This window comes from Ruditapes philippinarum, unplaced genomic scaffold (genome assembly GCF_026571515.1).
Source record: "Ruditapes philippinarum isolate M1 unplaced genomic scaffold, ASM2657151v2 ctg13527_1_1_1_1, whole genome shotgun sequence".
Lineage (NCBI taxonomy): Eukaryota > Metazoa > Mollusca > Bivalvia > Venerida > Veneridae > Ruditapes > Ruditapes philippinarum.
Genome location: NW_026861744.1, coordinates 1576 through 19838, shown reverse-complemented (window position 1 = coordinate 19838; position 18263 = coordinate 1576). Strand labels below are relative to the sequence as shown.

At 31.8% G+C, this 18263-nt stretch overlaps 1 long non-coding RNA gene across 2 annotated transcripts; it reads right to left on the bottom strand.

Moving 5' to 3' along the window:
* Window positions 1–671: 671 nt before the first annotated feature.
* On the bottom strand, window positions 672–13680 carry LOC132716670 (uncharacterized). 2 transcript variants are annotated; one of them, XR_009623848.1, is made up of 4 exons: window positions 13503–13680; window positions 8063–8160; window positions 4980–5029; window positions 672–1707 (listed from the first exon to the last, which is right to left on the bottom strand). It is a non-coding gene; the product is annotated as an uncharacterized LOC132716670 (long non-coding RNA). The 2 variants fall into 2 exon arrangements; XR_009623849.1 differs by lacking the exon at window positions 13503–13680 and adding an exon at window positions 11748–11862.
* Between the last annotated feature and the right edge of the window lie 4583 nt (window positions 13681–18263).

The window sequence follows — 18263 nt, the reverse complement described above, 5'->3', positions numbered from 1 at the left end:
TCAATGCAAGTGGTAACGTGCATATTACATGCAATATATGACACATTGTTGTAGAATTTCTTCCCATATTTCTATTCATTGACTAACCCAGTAAATTAAAAGTTATTTCTGCATATTGTTACCTGGTTTTGGTAGTTTACAGATTGTTTCGTTCAATGAAATGTGAAAATTACTTTCTATGTTCACACAATATATAACTTTTAATTTTCTAAATTTCTATTAAAATTTAACATGAATCTGGAGGTGTGCAGCTTTAACTGAAATATTTAACATGAAATTGATTGGTCAGTGCTTTTCATAAAAAATAATATTAATAGCCTTTTTCATTAAAGATAATATTGTCTGCAAATGCAATTAAACCATTTACATGTATACACTATGCAGTAAATTATTCAAATTTTACACCTTTTAAAATGCAATTTGAGTTTTGTATGGTCAAAATTTCTATCTTTGTACAATGAAAAACAAGCAATATAATAAAACTTCTTAAGCTGCATAAAACTTAATGCTGCAAACTTAAAATGTATCGAGTATCAATAAAATATTGTATTATTCTATGATTGCAACGCTCGACTATTCTTAGTGCTTGATAGTAAAAGAACCTTGATAATGTAAAATTTTCTAAGTTAACAAAAGGGTAAACTTTTTCTTTAAATCCATGTTACAGCCTTTGAGAGAGAGTCATATTATGCTCTCAAAGAAAAGTTTAAAATTTCAACTTGTTTCAAAGCAATATGAAAATATCTGAGGTGGTATGCAAACTTAAATGTAAATTCTAAGTTGAAAAAGGGGCATTAATCTCTCAAAAAGATTCATACAGTTACCCCCCCCTGTCTACAGGTTTGGATATTGACGTTAAACAAGTGTGCAAAGTTTTGAGTCATATGTCAATGGACTATGAAAATATTTGAGGTGTTACAAAAACTTTAACATAAATTCTAAGTTAGAAAAGGGGCATAATTCTGTCAAAATATTTGTTACGGTTACCTCCTCCTGTCTACAGGTTGGGGTCATGATGGTGAACAAGTGTGCAAAGTTTCAGAGCCATAAGTCAATGGACTTTGAAAATATCTGAGGTGGTATTTTAAAAAACTTGAATGTAAATTCTAAGTCGAAAAAGGGGCATAATTCTGTCAAAATGCTCAATACAGTTACCTCCTCCTGTCTACAGGTTGGGGTCATGATGGTGAACAAGTGCCCTAAGTTTCAAAGTAATATGTCAATGGATTTTGAAAATATTTGAGGTATTACAAAAACTTCAACATAGGAGGTTACGCCGGCACTCGGGTGACTACAATAGCTATACTTAATCTTATCAAATAGTCGAGCTAAAAATGTTTGATTTTTATACATGTAGGTAAGATTAAAACATAGTTCAAACATGAACAGCATTTAATAATTAATTTTGTTGTTTTTACACTAATGTCTAAATAAATTGTAACTAGAAAAGTATCCATAGGACATGTGTGCCCCAACACTTGACTGTTTTGTCAAACTAAAGACTCTAGGTCAAATATTTTTAGGCTACCATTAATATCCATTTAATTCTTTTCTCAAATTGAGTCTATGTTGACTGAGTACTAGTAACTCCTGATTATAATGATCCTGTGAGTAACTCCTGATTATAATGATCCTGTGCTTTTATCCCATGAAGAACATGAAGAAGGTACTCTTGTGTGCCATCATCGTACTTCACTGAGAAGTTTCCTGCAAAGTAAGTCAGTGAGTAAATATACGATAATGTACATAATATTTGCTTCTTTGACAAAGTATGTTATAAATATCAAATTCAATATTAATTCTCTTAAGAGTAAGTGCAAATCGATGCCTTTGTGCTAAAGGTTTGTTACTCAGTACAGTCAAGACTGTTTTAAGTGATCGACTCTGGGAATCGAGAAAAATGGTCACATAAGACAGTCTCTTAAAACAGACTTCCCCAACCTGCTGACATTGGTTAATAAATATACTTACAATACTGAACGTTGTAACATTGCTTTTCATTGGATAATTGAGTCATATATACAATTTTATATACACAGCTGCTGTAAATTTATGACGAAATCTTTTTACTCTTGAAAAAGATGCTTGCTGTATCATAAATTTGTTATAAATATTTCTGACACTGGTTATATGGCCATATATAAACTGTTGTTTGCAATATAACCCTCGCCTAGCGGCTCGGGTTATATTTTCAAACAACCATTTATATAGGGCCATATAACTTGTCAAAAAAATCTTTATAACTAATAATATAAATGCATAGGTAAGTACTGACTTATTCCAATGAAACAAGTACATGGTATATAGGTCACTTTTAAAGATAAGAGTGATAATTGATTATACTATTTCTGAAATTGCATTTTAAAAAGATAAAACTAGAAATGTGTCATCACCCCATAGATGCTCATGCATGCAGACAAAATTGCAAATGTTGATAATTACATTAATATCTAGTTCCAAATTTGTTTACACAAACCATTAATTTTCATTCTAATAGTTCCAATTTTGTTTGCGTAAATGATTATTTTCATTCTTAGTTAAATGCCCTTTAACTACTCAAAGATGCAATTTTAATTAGTTCAAGGCCTTGAAATTACAAAGTTTTTTATGTCCAAAGCTTTTACAGTTTAGGAGAAATAACCTGAAAAACAATAAAGGGCAATAACTCAATAACTAAAAAAATAAGAAGAGCAGAGTACCAGTTTTTTTGCACTTTACTTCTTTACAACAAGATCTATCATCCTATGAAGTTTCAAGTCCATAGCTTTTACAGCTTAATTAGGAGAAATGGCCAGGACAAAAATAAAGTATGAAAATTGACAAAGGGCAATTACTAAAAAATAGGAAGTGATGAGTACCGGTTTTTGTGCACTGCACTTCTTCTTAATGAGAGCTATCATCCTCAGAAGTTTCAAGTCCATACCTTTTATTATATATGAAAAATGGTCCACAGACACTTGGGGTGTGGAGCTCAAAACGCCTTTAAAATCCAAATAAAAAGCATATTTGTCAATCCTGTACTGATCATATATATCAAAAAAATTTAATATAAGGCCAAATTAAAAATATTCTTTGTTTGCTTTCTCCCGATCTTGCTTTGTGAGTTTGGGTAGGTAGGTAGGTAGGCAAAATATTTTTTATTCTAAAAATTGTACATAGTTATCCTTATTATAATTTCACATGAGAAAGTAAAATGCTATAAACAGTGTTTAAACCTTCTGATTTATATTTTCTATCTTCTGTTTTCTATATCAAAGCACTATTCTGTTAACAAACTGGTTGGTTTATGACGTGAGTTGAATGAGTGGGGATAATTAATAAAAACTTTCTTGCTCAGGAGGCAATAAAAACTTTTGGGCAGGCCTGTTTTTTATGGGTAGGTAGGGAGACAGCAAACAAACATATTTTTAATTCTGGCCTAAGTTATTTTGAAAAAATGTCATATTTCAACGACTATAATAATATTATAGTAAAATTGACACTGAATATGTACAACAACAAGATCTGTCACAGGAGACAGCGAAGCTCGACTAATTAAATACTGGATGCAGTAAGGAAGACAAAACTATGATAGGAAAATCAATTATAATATAAAATTATTTCTTCTTATGACAAGCAGTTATAGTTGTTTACATAAATTCCAAGTTCAAGGGGAAATAATTCTGGAAATAGTCACACTAGAGTTATTGACCTTGCCACACAACATGTGTGATAAGAAAAACATATTTGAAGTTTGAAGAAGAGACCTTAACAAGAGGGCAATGATGGCCCTGAAATCGCTCACCTGTATATAGGCCTCACGGGCCAGGCAAATTTTAACCCAAGGGATTTTATTTGAACAAACTTGGTAGACACCCATTAGAAGATGTTTCATGCTAAATATCTAAGCCCTAGCCCTTTGAGTTTATTAAAAAAAGAAATTTTAAGTTTTTAATACACACATATAGGGAAAAACAATGGCCCCCCCATCGGGCAGGGATAATTTTGTACCACAGGTCTTTTGTTTGAACAAAATTGGTATAGACACTCACTAGAAGATATTTCATGCTTAGTAACTCTAGATCTTTGGGGTTTTTATAAGATTTTTTACACATATTAGGAAAATCAATGACCTGTAACCCTAGAGCCCTTATTTGAACAAACTTGGTAGACAGTAGACACCCATTACAAGATTACAATATCTTAGCTCTAGCTCCTTGGGTTTATTAAAGAAGTTTTTACTATACACATGTAGGGAAAAACAATGAACCCCTGGGGCGGGCAAAATTTTGACACCAGGGCTTTTATTTGAACAAACTTGGTAGACACTCACTAGAAGATGGTTCATGCTTAATACCTAAGCTCTACCTCTTCGTTTTTTTTGAAGAAGATTTTTTAAGTTTTTGCTATACATATATAAGGAAAATTAATCACCCCCAGGGCGGGCTAATTTAAATCCAAGGCCTCTTATTTGAATAAACTTGGTAGACACCCATTAGAAGATGTTTCATGCTAAACAACTAAGGTTTAGCTCTTTCGGTTTTTTTTTAAAGAAGATTTTTTAAGTTTTAACTATACACAATGATCAAGGACGTTCTAACAGGAGAGTAATAATGTGGCTACTTTATTGTGCTCTCTATTGTTCTTTTTAGCCACACAAAAGAAAATAGCCACATAAAAGCATTACGGAATGAATGACATCAAAGAGAAAGAACAGTTACCTATTGTCCCTCTAGCCACATAATTACTGTCCTGTGAGTGCGGATAGACGGACAAGGGTAAATCTAAATGCCCCCACCCACCTATGGTGGGGGCACAATAAAAAGTTACAGTCCAAAATATTTTACTGCACCAAAACTTTAATCTGAAATCTTGACACAGACGCCGGGGTGAGTAGGACAGCTCTCCATATACTTCATATAGTCGAGCTAAAAAGGAATTCTAAAATGCAGGGAGTTACACTTTATGTCACAGGTTTACTCAAAAATAGCAAAATATACCTTGAAAGTTCTCAGCATCACTTCATCTCCACTTCACATGCTTCTAGGTACTGCAAACAAAAAGAATATATTTTAAAGTTATTCAACTTAACCGACTCACAGACAGCTATGCCTTTTTTGTACATTATCTCCCGACGTATAGATACGCCTTTCTTGTACCTTACCAACTTAATACCTAGAGTGGTTTCAGATATACTGAATAAATTAGTTTAGATGTTTATTTAATCAAATTCTGTCAGAGACCAAGCTCCACTTTTCGCAAGTTCTAGATAGTTAGAACCAACACAAGAGTTCTCAAGCAGGCCTAATTCTAGAAAAGTGCTTGGCAGACTAACCTTTCCTTGATAGTCAAGAAATATTTAATGTTTGATTAACCCTTTCGCTGCCAGAGGGTTATTGTTTTTTTGGTCACCTATTATTTGTTATTAGTATTATAATAATTATATATGTTTCCAAATATGCTAGTATAATAATAATTATTGTCGATGGTTTAATTTTCTTTATATTTATAACAAGAGCTGTCTGTAGGACAGCATGCTCGACTATTTTAAGTGCTTGATAGTAAAAGAGCCTTGATATTGTTAAATTTTTTAAGTTCACAAAAGGGCTAATTTTTTTTTTATAAATTCATGTTATAGGCCTTAGAGAGAGTCTAATTATACAGAATTGGCTTGACTATTCGGAAGGTAATGTCACAAGGGTTTTTTATCGAGTATAATAATACTAATTACCTATGAATACATAAATTTGACAAAAAAGGTACAAAGGTTTGTTATTAAGATGTTTTATCAAGTAAATCACTGCTTTATTATTATGAATGCATAAAATTGTCCCAAAAAATGCACAAACCCTTCAGTAGTTATTGAGATAACAGCTTACAAGCAAAACTGTACCATGAATTTCTAAGTTGAAAAAGGGGAGAAAAATCAGCCTAAATGCAAGATAGAATTATGGATCTTTGTCAGTGACCTACAATTATGACCCTAAATGCATATGTGAAGTTTTAAATAAATATCTTTAATAGTTATTGAGATATGTAAAACTTGCATGTAAACATTAACCAAGAAACTAAGTAGAAAAGGGGATATAAATCAGCCTTAATGCAAGATAGAGTTATGGAACTTGGTCAGTGACATACAATTATGACCCTCCAATTATGACCCTAAGTGCATGTGTAAAGTTTCAAGTAAATATCTTTGAAGACCGTTAACCTTTAACCAAAGTTTCTAAGTTTCAAAGGGGCAAATAATTCTGCAAATATTGCAGACAGTTATGCAATTTTGCAAACTGATGTACATTGTTACCTTAAATAAGTATTTTAAATTTCAATTGAATATCTCAAGCAATAATTGAGATATTTGACTTTACAAAAAAACTTTAACCAAAATTTCTAAGTTCCAAAGGGGCATAATTCTGTCAATATGGTAGGCAGAGTTATCCAACTTGTCAATCTGATGTACATTGTTACTATAAATAAGTATTGTAAGTTTCAATTGAATATCTCAAGCAATAATTGAGATATTTGACTTTACAAAAAACTTTAACCAAAATTTCTAAGTTAAAAAGGGGCATAATTCTGTCAATATTGTAGGCAGAGTTATCCAACTTGTCAATCTGATGTACCTTGTTACTATAAATAAGTATTGTAAGTTTCAATTGAATATCTCAAGCAATAATTGAGATATTTGACTTTACAAAAAACTTTAACCAAAATTTCTAAGTTAAAAAGGGGCATAATTCTGTCAATATTGTAGGCAGAGTTATCCAACTTGTTAATCTGATGTACCTTGTTACTATAAATAAGTATTGTAAGTTTCAATTGAATATCTCAAGTAATAAATGAGATATTTGACTTTACAAAAAACTTTAACCAACGCAGACGCTGACGCCGACGCCGGGGCGACTACAATAGCTCTCATATTCTTCGAATAGTCGAGCTAAAAATTATTATTATTATTATTATTAATTTATTATTATTATTATGAATATTATAGAAACGGCAAAAGCCGTCCATATGGCAAATACGCCGAAAATAACAGGGGCGGCATTAGCCGTCCCTATGGCAGTGAAAGGGTTAACTTTTGATAGTTTTTGAGAAAAAAAAGACAAATATTCTATCACAATTTTAGGGAACAAAAATGGCTTTCGTGTTTTATTGCCCCTTATTATAAATTAAACAACTGTCAATGTCATCTAAAGATCAAGGTCATATCTAAATCATTGAACATGTCTGTTTGGTCACATGTGTTGTTTTGCTCAAATGCAAACAAATTAAAATTTAAAGTTTTAAAGAAATGTTAAAACAGAAATTTTAGAAAAAAGTAAAAACAGCCAAAGTTACATGCCACTAGTTCAAAATCTAGGAAATCTGATATTTGACAAAAATTGAAATTCAATAATATATCTGAAACTGTGCACACTGACAGGGTCCAAATCTCTTAGCTGTAGTCATCAAAGGACAAGAAGATAGATGACTAGGTCAAAATATAGGTCAGCTGATAACAAAGTTCAATTTTACATCTTAAACTGTGCACATGGTCCAAATTTCATAGCTGTACATTAAAGGACAAGAAAGTAGGCAACTATGTTAAAATATAGGATGGCTGATATTTTACATCTAAAACTGTGCATGTGGTCCAAATTTCATAGCTGTACATCAAAGACCAAGAAATTGATCTAGGCCAGCTGATATTGAAGTTCAATTTTACATCTTAAACTGTGCACATATGATTGAAGGTCAAGGTTAGTCTGGTATACTTGAAGGTCTTGTCCCAAGGGTTGTTGTGGCCAAGTATAAAGACATTTAATTAAAACACCAAGAACTTAAAAATTTATGATCAAGGTTAAAGTTTGCGAACGACAACGGCAACCCGACATGACTGCTTATCATTTTTTTTTTTAAAGTCGAGCTAAAAATGAAGATTAAAAGAAAAAGTATAATTAATTTTTAATGGACTGTTCTAATTTCAAAGCAATAATGTACATGTATTCCAATAATTCAGAAAGGTTACAGTATTGTTTACCAAAATAAAATTAATAGACTTGGATAGTTTTATATAAATTTAAAAGGAAAAAAAACTTACTTATTTATTTCCATTTCTCTATGAAATCACTTCTGGATATCTTGTCTTTATAAGCCCAGCTAGTGAAGTCAAGTTCAAGACAAATATTGTAGCTTCACCTGCAAAAATATTAAATTATTCATTCATTAAAAAAATAACATGACCGTAATTTAAGTACTGTGCTGCTATGAGAATGTGAGAATGACGTTGCATTTTTTTGTGTACACAAAAGTTTACAATCTTTGTCTGAATAGGTATAACAGGTTCTGTAGAAGAAAATATAGTACAAGATAAATAAGAACTGTCGGAGGACAGTATTGGCTCGACTATTCAAAAAGTTGTCACAAGGGTGTTTTATTAAGTATAATAATGCTAATTACCTATGAATACATAAAATTAACCGAAAAGGTACTCAGGCTTGTTATTAAGATGTTTTATCAAGTATTATTCACTGCTTTATTATTATTAATGCATAAAAATGTCCCAAAAAATGCACAAACTCTTCAGTAGTTATGGAGATAACAGCTTACAAGCAAAACTTTACCATGAATTTCTAAGTTGAAAAAGGGGAGAAAAATCAGCCTAAATGCAAGATAGAATTATGGATCTTGGTCAGTGACCTACAATTATGATTCTAAATGCATATATGTGAAGTTTTAAATAAATATCTTTAATAGTTATTGAGATATGTAAAACTTGCATGTAAACATTATACCAAGAGACTATAAAGTAGAAAAGGGAAGATGAATCAGCCTAAATGCAAGTAGAGTTATGGAACTTGGTCAGTGACATAAAATTATGACTCTCCAATTATGACCCTAAGTACATGTGTAAAGTTTCAAGTAAATATCTTTGAAGACCTTAACCTTTAACCAAAATTTCTAAGTTTCAAAGGGGCAAATAATTCTGTAAATATTGCAGGCAGAGTTATGCAATTTTGCAAACTGATGTACATGGTTACTATAAAAAAGTATTGTAAGTTTCAATTGAATATCTCACTTGCAATAATTGAGATATTTGACTTTACAAAAAACTTTAACCAAAATTTCTAAGTTAAAAAGGGGCATAATTCTGTAAATATTGTAGACAGAGTTATCCAACTTGTCAATCTGATGTACATTGTTACTATAAATAAGTATTGTAAGTTTCAATTGAAAATCTCAAGCAGTAATTGAGATATTTGACTTTACAATAAACTTTAACCAAAATTTCTAAGTTAAAAAGGGGCATAATTCTGTCAATATTGTAGGCAGAGTTATCCAACTTGTCAATCTGATGTACATTGTTACTATAAATAAGTATTGTAAGTTTCAACTGAATATCTCTTGAAAACAATAAATGAGATATTTGACTTTACACTGACACTGACGCCGGGCGACAACAATAGCTCTCATATTCTTCAAATAGTCAAGCTAAAAATAGAATTTTAACTGTCTTAATGGCAAGGTTTGTAAAATCATTAGGATGCAATTAAATCTTTAGGAGTTCGAGTATCACAAGTTGTCTAACTAAGAATTGGAAAATAAAAGTAATTTGAAATAGTATCTTATAATTTAAATATACCGGAAATATTTTTTTATCCTGTGTAGTATGCAGTGTGTCAAAGTACTTGTGCAGTGCACAAGTATTTTGTGCCAGGTGAAACAATTTGTGTACATTTATTCATTCCGTTTAGTATTCAGTATAATGTTTAGGTTGTACCAACTTGCCAGATATTACTTTGAAAATAAAGTGAAATGAGAAGTTTATAGAAATTAACACAACACAAATCATAAAAGGAACTCCACTGAGGTTTATAAGCCTAAAACATGAAATTTTAATTTTTTCACATATACATGAGCACTTAAAACATAAATATTTATAAAATATAACCAAAACTGTTAAAGAAATACATTAAAAATCATATGTTTGTGCTATTCTCAGTCCGATTTAAGTGTAAAGCGTTTAAACGCTTTTCAATTTTGGGTCATTTTTCACTATTATAATAATTATTCTGGCAAAATGGAGCAAGCTAATGATCTGAAATTTTGCACATGTATAAGTAATTAGTATAGATCTACATCAAATGGAGTAATAATCTCAAAAAAATATTTCCAGTTCTGTCATGTCAAACAAGGAACATCGCAATGCGATGCAACCAGGTTTTCAGCAAAATATTTCACAGAAGCTTTGTCATGAAGGGGCATTTGTTTTTAATTGAACTTTTAGGAGGAATTATGGCTTTTTTAATATTCCTCAAACAAAAATGACTGAGAAATTTTATGTTGTCTATTCGCCTTTTTTCCCCAAATATTTTAGAAAGGTAAACAGTACTTTATTTTTGCTTAATTTTTGCGTCTCTAGTCATTTTCTTTTGTCAACAATATTGGCGTGTGGTGTTTTGTGCGATATCAAGAAAAGTATGTTCACAATTTTAAAAAAATACTTGAATGATGTCTTGGAAGAAACATGGGAATTTAGTGAGCGCCAGGGCACTTGATGACAAAGCTTCTGTAAAGTTTGGTCAAAATCCATTGAGAAATGTAGGAGAAGTTGCGCACTGTAGAAATTGTTCACTATATATTCTGTATAAGGAAAAAATATACAAAGGGCCATAATTCGGTCAAATATTATCCAATCACAAAACCCCGACAATATGTGCCAGGCACTTGATAACAAAGCTTCTAAGAAAGTTTGGTCAAAATCCGTTGAGAAATGTAGGAGGAGTTGAGCACAGAAGAAATTGTTAACTATATATTCTGTATAAGGAAAAAATATACAAAGGGCCATAATTCGGTCAAATATTATCCAATCACAAAACCCCGACAATATGTGCCAGGCACTTGATAACAAAGCTTCTAAGAAAGTTTGGTCAAAATCCGTTGAGAAATGTAGGAGGAGTTGCGCACAGAAGAAATTGTTAACTATATATTCTAATTTCTATATAAGGAAAAAAACAAAGGGCCATAATTAGGTCAAATATATACCAATTGCAAAACCCTGGCAATATGTGACAGGGCACTTGATGACAAAGCTTCTGAGAAAGTTTGGTCAAAATCCGTTGAGAAATGTAGGAGGAGTTGCGCACAGAAGAAATTGTTCACTATATATTTTATATAAGGAAAAAAAACAAAGGGCCATAATTAGGTCAAATATTATCTAATCGCAAAACCCCGACAATATGCGCCAGGGCACTTGATGACAAAGCTTCTGTGAAAGTTTGGTCAAAATCCGTTGAGAAATGTAGGAGAAGTTGCGCACAGAAGAAATTGTTTACGCCCGCCCGCCCGCCCGCCGACATACCTCAATCTCTAATAACCAGTTTTTTCCTTCGGAAAACCTGGTTAAAAACCTCAGTGGAGTCCCTTTAATAGTCTTTAGAAATTAACACAACACTAAATATCTCTTTAGGTCAAGAAAAAAATAACTTGTTTATTTACAGAAACTATTTTCGCGAAAAAAAAGAAAAAGAGTACAATTCGGACCAGTCTTGCATTGATATTTAACTAGAACATTAACTGGCATTACCTTACCTAGTACGTTACGCTGACAGGTGATTAATTTGTCAATATTTTAATTTATATCGCAAGCCTACATGCCTTAAGATGGAAAATCACAGTTTGATAACTGTTTTACTGTAATAGTTGACTTACCCGCTGCGTAACTTACTTATCCTAAACGTAAGTGTCTTTAAAAAGATACTTGAACTTAGTCAAAAAGCTTTTACCTGAACAGGTTATTTTGAATTTTATTGTAGCAGTTAATTTGTAGATATAGGGAACACTGCGAATGGAACTGTAACTGCATGTTGTGTTCCAGTAAGTATTATACCTGCTGTAAACAATGAAGATAATATACTGTGTGTATATACCAGAAAAATTTGAAAATTTACAATTTTTATTTGGTGTCTAATTTGGTATGCACATGACTGTGTTACCGGGATCATTATATACATGTGTAACATTATTGTTGTAAATCTCATCGCTTTGGACAAAACTTATAGAATGTAATTTATAACTCTTGAATAAGCAATTCTGTACAGACTGCAGAATAGTCAGAATGAATGAAAAAATGTGGGAGTTATTATAACAGCGTGGGCATTTAATTATTAAAGAAATAGTGTTCCACCAGAATACCTTAGTAAGTACAGGACATTATTATTTTTATGCCTTAAAATTACATTTAAAGTGATAATTATTATGCTCATCCTTATAAATGTTCATGTTGAGTGCTACGTGAAAAAAGTCATAATAACTTTACATTTTGTCACAATGTTTTCAATTGATCATTTTGATATAATCATAATCATTAATGACGTTGACACTAAATATGTTAGTATTCATACGTAGCTATTCTACAGAAATTAGAAACATTCTAGGGTCGCTATCGCTCCCGTCAAACTCGAAGTTTCTTATTTCTGTAGAACAGCACGGATGTCACATAAAAGTTGGGCAGTCTTTTTTATATTAATCAATTTTTATTTCATCCTAATTATTTTGTTTGTCATTATAAATTATTGGCCAATCCATGTTTCATTAATTGAGATTGTAACATTGTATATCGCTAATTCAGCTCAACTTAGGCATTAAAAAATGAGCATACTGTCACAGGTCTAAATGTGTTTCCTAGAAAAGTTGGGATTATGTTTGATCTGCAAATTAAGTCATTGAATAAAATGAGTGATTTAGAGTATAATCAAGCAACAGCATCTTGACCAGTTGCCCTAATCTGGAACTGATTATAAGTTTTCCTGACTGACCACCCACTGTTATAAAATCATATCACAACAAATCCTTTAAATACAATGCAGCTTGTTAACTCAAGCAGGGATTTTTTTTTTGGCTTATTTTATAGCCGTTATTGGGTCATATTCCCAATTGAAAATAGTACATTATTTTCCCAATCCACAGGAATTGAAAGTTACAAAATTAAAATATTAAATCTTTGCAAATAACGGCTTCTTCAATGTAATAGTGCTTAAATAATTGAAGATGCCACCATAAACAGAAATTGTTTGCATCCATTTATTTTAATCACTTCAAAATTTCAGTCATGCTTTTTTTCACAATGTGTCGTGTTCCTAAAATCCTTGAAAAAATCCCTGTAACTTTTGTCTCTTTTGTGTGCATTCCATTAATGATCAATAAAATTATGCACAGTCTAAATAATCCGTATGATTATAATCATTAAAGTATACTTTTTAATACAAATTAGTGTTTGAAATTATTTTTTTAAAGCTTAATTTTCATTTTATCTTTGCCAAATTCCTTAAAGTTTTTATTTAAAGCTAAACCTTTTCTATATAAAACTATTTTTTTCACACTGATTTGAGGCTAAAATAGGCATGAACGAAGCCAAAAAAATGAGAATTTTATAGAAAGATAGACTTTTCAGTAGTTTCAGACTTTTCAGTAATTGCAATTAAATGTTAATTTCCCGTGATATTATGTAATGAACAGACAGTTACATACCAGCCACTTACCTTCAAAAAATGAAGATCTTCTTCAGGGCGGACACAGACCTGTAGGGCCTACTAGCGCCGATTTCCTCATCGATATTGTACAAAGTACCGAATCAATATCTTCTTTCAAAAGCCACATCATCTTCACGTTTTAATTTTAAAATATATAGACAATATTTTTTAAAATAAAATATGACCTATACATAGGCCTACACTTATTGTGTGCGTGATAACCGAGGCGAGAATGATCTGTACATTAGCAGACGATGACCCAGATTACTGGACGATTCAATGTTTACGTTTTTATTGGGGTGTTAGCTCTACAATTTTTAAATCATTGTACAGTTTGATTACAATTTTAGGAGCATCTAGTGTATTTTTATGAATGAATACATTTGAATTCTTTATTTAAGTACTTAAATGTTCAATTATGATATATATGGCGGAAATTTACTGATGAGTTTGCCGTGTATGGTGACTACCCCTAAATTATCGTGTCGATTCGTCCGTCGCCGCATAAACGCTTTGAACTTTTAGCGGGTGCCAAGTAATTAGTGCCTGTATGAGATGAAAGCGGTTTGGAGACCCAATCATACAGCAGTTAATTTTCAACAAATTTTCAAAATATCTGCTTGTTTTATATACTAGTAGACAAGTTGACATATTCAGAGAAGTTTATTCTCGTGCATGATGTCCTTTATGCAGTAGATCTATGTGGCGGGCAGTTTGTTGGTAAGTGTTTCTTTTTGCTTTTAAGTAGATCTGGGACATACGATATATCGTATATCGTATATCCCAGAGTAGATCTATGTCTCTAGTTGTTATTGTCATGTGATTTGACCTTAATTTGAATTTGACACTAAAGGTTAAATTTGTGAATTTCTCAGCAATAAAATGGCAGTCTATGCCTGCTGCACATGAGTAAATAAATGGGCCAAATATATTAGCATCTAAGTCAAATAATCAAGTTAAACAAGACGATATTTGCTTTTTAATGTACCTTAAGGAAGGTGCCTGTAACATTATTTTTTTAAAGAAAGGATAACTTTGGATACTTTTATTTTCAAAATATTATCTTTGGGACTGTGTGCATGGTCAGGGGATTGATGTTTCAAAGTTGTGCTTAAAGTCTGCATATCTTAAAGTTTGTTATAAGGAAATTATTATTCCTCTTTAAAAAAAAAAAAATATGTATTCTGATAAATGTTACAAAAAGAAAATTTAGAAAAATCATCTAAGATATAAAAATATTTGCTTTCTAATTTTCAGTATTTTCCCTTGCAAAAATGAAATTTTCAAACATGTTAGAAACAAATAGAAAAAAACAAGGATAGGTACACCAAATCATTATACTTAAATCAAATATGCAAACACATTTCTTGTAAAACAGTAAAATTTATAGGGCTTTCTTATAAATGTATGTTTCTTGTCAATTATAATCCAAAACTGAACTGTATCAGGGGGACGAATGTTCGATATTTGGGGGGGGGGGGGGAAGGATGTTACACTAGAAGTTCAAAGTTCATAGTTTATGCTTGCCTGTTTTTTTTTGTTTTAAAATATCAAAATTTCTAAGAGTAAATAAATATGCTTTGTAGTACAGTACTATAAATGTAAAATAATTGGACACAGAATAAGAAAAATGTATAGATATACCCGACAATTATAGCTGCAGTGTCACTTACACCAGGCAGAGCCCAGGACCACCCCAGTAAGTTACTGGGATGATCGGCGGTAAAATTATTGTTGTGGTCACATTTACCCCGGCAGCACTACGGTAATTTCCAACTAACCACCCAGGATGTGTTCAGACAGAGCCTAGGTGACACTACGGTTTATGCTGGTGCTTTCCCGGATGATGCTGGGAGAGCCCCGGTTGACCTACTAGGCACTGAGCCCGGGTCAATCCAGACAGTGCCCATGACAATCCCGGTAGAACCCAGTTGGATTGAAAGCGCTAAAAATGATTGTAAACGTTGATATATAATTTTCATTTAATATAATATCTATTGTTCCAGAATAGTAATTCATGATGATTTTCGAATAGTCCTTAATATGCAAGACTGGACAGAAGGGAAATGGGGAAGGGTTTTAATACAAACAAGTGCTATCATCACAAATTGTTGTGATTCTTTTGAATTGAACCGGGCTTTGCAGGGGCTCTGCTTGGATCAATCATAGATCTATCGTTATCCTCTTGGGCTCTGCAGGCATTCACCAGGACTCTACCGGACCACCCCGGTGATATTAAATGTTTTATTCCATCCGGGGTCGAATGCCTGATGTACCCGGATCATTCCGGACGTTGCTGGCAGAGTTACGGATGTACTCTGGTTGTTCCAAATTGTACCCCGATCGTTCCTGTATCAGCCCAGACGTCTTCCAGGCTCTGCCAGGAGGTAAGTGAGACTGCAGCCTAAGGAGTTTCTTACTTTTCGTGTTTCACAATGAAAAGTTGTATAATAATAATAATAATAATAATAAAGTCTTTATTTAAAGAGGCTACACAGTTGCAACAAAGGCAATCTACCCTGTGGGCCTCATAAAATGTACATATTTACAATCATATAGTTGTGAATAACATGAAATATTATGCAGAAACATTAATTAACATAATTATTTTGATATTGCAATAGAAAATGACAATAATTATATAAAGTGCACAAAAAAAAATATACAGTGAAACAAGGCATTTCAAACTTACAAATAAACCTTTGACAATAACAATATTTCAACAAGAGCAGTGTTTTCCTCATAATTTTATATTTGATTTGTCTTTTTCCAATTTTCTATGTATTTATGTTTAAAGTTTTGAAGTGATTGTGCAGAGCGTATGCTGATTGGTATTTCATTCCAGATTTTTGATCCTGAATAGTTAAAACTTTTTCTGAAAAATTCTACTTTTGGTTTTGGTTGGTATATGTTAAGTTTTGAATCTGTTGAACGTAGGGTGCGAGAATGAATAGTATGGTTGAAGGTAAATTTTTGTTTTAAGTACTCAGGGCAAATATTGTTAATTGACTTATATACCATAATTGCTTGTTTATATTTGACTCGGTCTGGGAATTTCATCCAGTTTAATAAAATGAATAGATCTTCAGACGGGGCATCATATGGTTGATCTAGTATAATCCTAGCTGCTCGTTTTTGAAATCGAACTATGGATTGTATTTGCTCCAAATTACAATTTCCCCAGATAGAGCAACAATAGTCTAAGTGAGGTAGTATGTAGGAGTTAAAAAATAGTTTTCTAATGGGAATGTCTATGAAATATTTAATTCTTTGCAGTAGGTACAATTTGGAATTGCACTTTTTTAACACATGATTAATATGGTTTTTCCAGTTTAATCTGCTGTCAACATGGACACCGAGAAGTTTCTCAGAGTTGGAACATTCTATTAAATTATTGTCTAAATGTAGCATGTTTAATAATTTGGAGTCTGTTTTGTTTGATGGACAAATTGCCATGTATTGGCTTAGTTTTCTTCCCGTTATTTTACATTTGAATGAACATTGAAATGTTTAGTTTTCTTCCAGTTATCTTACATTTTAAGGAACTTTGAAATGTTTGGAATAAAATAAGAACATTGCTAAAAGACTGGTTGTTCCTAGTAGAGCTGTCATTGATTCAGTGCAAAGCATATCAACGATATATCGATATCAAGTGACTAAAGTCAACGATACACCGATATACCGATAATATCCTATACTCATTTGTCTGTCATTCACTTTCATACCTGTTTCAATGATTTCAGTCAAAAACATGTTCTGTACAGTGTCTTGTCCACTGCATGATTTTTTCCAGACAATATTTTTTGTCACCATTGCTATGAAATAATTCCACTATATAACAAAAGCATAACATAAGATATAAATAACTGCTTCTGTATATATTTTGGGTGAATTTTATAATTTCTAGACATTTAATTTATTAGTCAAAAGTATCGATTTTTTAAAATGTGTATCGATTATTGATCGGCAAAAAAATATCAACGATACATCGATATTGTCGATATCAATGACAGCTCTTGTTCCTAGATAATGCATTTACACTGTGTTAAAGATAGAATGTCATACCAGCAGTACCTTTCTATACATGAATTCATTTTCATTGTTGAAATTAATTTCTATTGATTTGATGAAATTTTAAGTTTATTTATGTGGAATGTCAGCAACATAATCCAAAGATTCATTATGATTCAGTGTCATAAGCTCATTATTTCTAACTTTTAATAGTTCTCTGTGTAAATATTTCAGTGAAAATGAACTGCTTAACTGTGAACTCATTTGTCATTCAATAAAACTTATAGATTTAAAAACATTTACAGACAAATTGTCACAATTATTCCAACTTTTTCAGTACAGGAATCCTAACCATATCCTTTTCATCCACTTTATTAATAATGTTTAAATGCATGCGTCAAATGGTAAGAATTTTGAAAAGAACAACAACTTTATTCAGGGTGTTGAATTATATTTTTTGCTTCTTTTTTTAAATCGACTACATCTTTAGCCAATAAAATTTAAGTTCAATAAATCCTGTGACTTAATTGATCTACAGGCCTTCTGTAACACTGATATGGTAGTCCTTCCCAATTTTTTAATATATGTATAACACCCTTTATTGGCACCTCTACTGTTCTGTAATATATTACACTTCCCAATATACAGCTCCCAATAAACAGCTCATTAACTTCCAATAAAGTGCCAGCCCCATCTGTGTGTATATAGTTTAATGGATCCATATCCCATTGTTTTATGAGGGGCTTGGATAGATGATTA